Source organism: Eptatretus burgeri, chromosome 3, assembly GCF_056783735.1.
Source record: "Eptatretus burgeri isolate ZD-2024b chromosome 3, Ebu_testis_v1, whole genome shotgun sequence".
Taxonomy (NCBI): Eukaryota; Metazoa; Chordata; class Myxini; order Myxiniformes; family Myxinidae; genus Eptatretus; species Eptatretus burgeri.
This window is the reverse complement of record NC_140963.1, coordinates 61997569-62000068: the sequence shown is the minus strand read 5'-3', so window position 1 is coordinate 62000068 and position 2500 is coordinate 61997569. Positions and strand designations below refer to the sequence as shown.

Below are 2500 nucleotides of genomic sequence, written 5' to 3'. Positions count from 1 at the left end.
CCTGGAGTGAAGAGTGGGATTGAAGAGAGTGTGGGAGTTTGTTCCAGAGGTGGGGAAAAAGAGGAATGAAAGAGTGAAGGTGAGTAGTAATTCTTGATTTTGGTAGTTTCACCAGAAGGGTGTTGCTGGCAGACCTTGAGCACCCTGTGTAAATATAGGGGGAACATAGCACACACAGAGAAGGGGGTACAAGGCCGGAGAGAAGACGGGAGAAGACAAAGACCACAGACTAGCCTGGAGTTAGATACCAATGATCTCTAAAAGTCTTGGTTACCACAGCGTGAAGTGGAGCTGGGTGTGAGGCAGGAACACCACTCCAGAGGGAAGAGCAATACTCCAGCAAGCTACAGACGAAAGCTTTGTGGTCAAGAGCTCAGGTGTGCGAAAGAAGGACTTTACACGGTGGAGATTGCCGAGTCGGCGACTGGCTTTGGAGGCCAGCTTGGAAATGAAAGATGACTTTCTCAGAAAGGATGGCTTTCTCAGGCATATAGTGAGGCCCAAAAGCTTGAATGACAGTTCTTCAAGAAGATTGTTGGGAAAGTAGATGAGAGGGTTTTTCCAGATGGTCCTTTTGGAGAGACGGAGTGAGAGTGTTAGGTTTGTATATTCATTGTTCGATTGGTACCTGGTTCATGGTTTAGAGGTGTACATGTGTCTCAGTATTGGGCACAATGGTCACTGATGATAGCGCGGTACTTACAGTACCGCACCACTCCCCAACGCCCTGACCTCACCCCCCATACCCTCCCTCCCTCACCCCCCTAAACATCCTCAGTACCCCCCAATCCGCCCACCCTTCCAATTAAACCGCAGCAGTATAATACAATGTTGAGGATTAAAATACTGTAACAGTTTCTCATTTACTGCAACCAACATTTATTCAAAACCAACACTTCGGGGAAAACGGTCATGGAACAAATAGAATGTTGATATACGTCCATGATGGTGATTTGTCAATATGATACCCCTCAACCACTTCCCTTGTATGCACCTTGGAGGCACCGAACACCCCCAATGCCACCGCCACTGTGCGTACGTAATAGATAGCCATTTACAGCAAGTGCAAGGATTGGAAAGAGCGAGTGGACCCTTTTGAATCGTTTTTTCTTTCGTACAAATAAGATCGCAAAGGTTCGTTTTCCATCGGTAACTGTGTACAGTACGTGGAACATCATGCGGTATCTTGTCAGGGATTCGACATGATGGTACACAAAGGGGAATGGTTGGTCTTGGTCCATTTAGGCGTTCCTTCTGTCCAGATACCCACATCCCATTGTCTTTAATTGTCGAGTATAAGAATAAAACGCTGCCTTGCAGGTTTCATTCCATTGTGGAAGATTGGAGGGTGGTGGTGGTGGTGGTAGTCATGATAGTGGTGGCAGTAGTTGTGCTGGTGGACGGTGGTGCATACATACACAGAGCAGCCATAAATCCAAGGATCCGAAACAAAAAAGAAAAATCCTACATTGCATGTCCTGGCGGGTGGGAAAGGGGGTCCACCGAGCTCCTCAGAACGTGGCATGTCTCCCACCAAGCAAGATGCCATGCCTTTGTCAACGGCAAGCCTGATATGTATGCATGTACACTCGGCCTTGCACCCATACATAATCGTGATATACGCTCGAAGGTAGGCTATTTACACCGAATGCATTTGCATTCGTGCATAGGCAGATGGAGAGAGGGGGTCGAAGGAGGAGATTTGTTGTGGGAGGAAAGGAGGGGGCAGTGGATGAGGGAGGGAGAGTTCAGTACTGACAGGGGAGAGACATTAACTGTCCTGCTATTTGCCTGCTTGGGGAACGTCAGACGTTGCCAAATGTACCACCTTCACGGGTTCTTTATTCAATGTTTTCACTCCAAACTCAATCCTTGATTGTGCTTATGTTGAAACAAAAGCTGTTCAGATGAAGCAGCAGTTCACAGGATGGAATGTTTATGTGTGTGTGTGTGTGTGTGTGTGTGTGTGTGTGTGTGTGTGTGTGTGTGTGTGTGTGTGTGTGTGTGTGTGTGTGTGTGTGTGTGTGTGTGTGTGTGTGTGTGTGTGTGTGTGTGTGTGTGTGTGTGTGTGTGTGTGTGTGTGTGTGTGTGTTGTTCATTGTCATCTCCATATGTTGGTTTCAGAAGGTGGAATGGAGCAAGCGGAGTTCTCAAATCCACTTCCCTGATGACGATCCTGAAGCCACCGATTCCTCAGATAACTCTGTGGTGAAACGGGAAACAACCACAGACGCCATCGAAGATGTTTCATTTAGGGAGGGCCCAGCATCCAAATCCCGCTTTACCTTCCTGGCAAATTAAACCCCCCAGGTAGGTTACTGTGCCTCCCAATGTGCAAACGATTCCAGCATACAGCCGAGTATTACAAAAGATAAGCGTTGACTTCTGACGTCTTAATTGGCTCAGGTGAACTCCCTGATCTGTATAGCATGCAATGTCTAATCAATGGAAACAGACAACCGGATGGTTTGGAAGGGATTATAATTCAACAAGGCACATA

The 2500-nt window shown here is 47.3% G+C and overlaps 1 long non-coding RNA gene across 1 annotated transcript in view; it reads right to left on the bottom strand.

Annotated features, from left to right (window-relative positions):
- LOC147030039 (uncharacterized) overlaps positions 1–1632 on the bottom strand; it is a 14862-nt gene extending 13230 nt beyond the window's left edge. The window contains exon 1 of the long non-coding RNA XR_015055756.1: positions 1469–1632. This is a non-coding gene — a long non-coding RNA (uncharacterized LOC147030039). The remainder of the gene's footprint in view (positions 1–1468) is intronic.
- Positions 1633–2500: the final 868 nt, after the last annotated feature.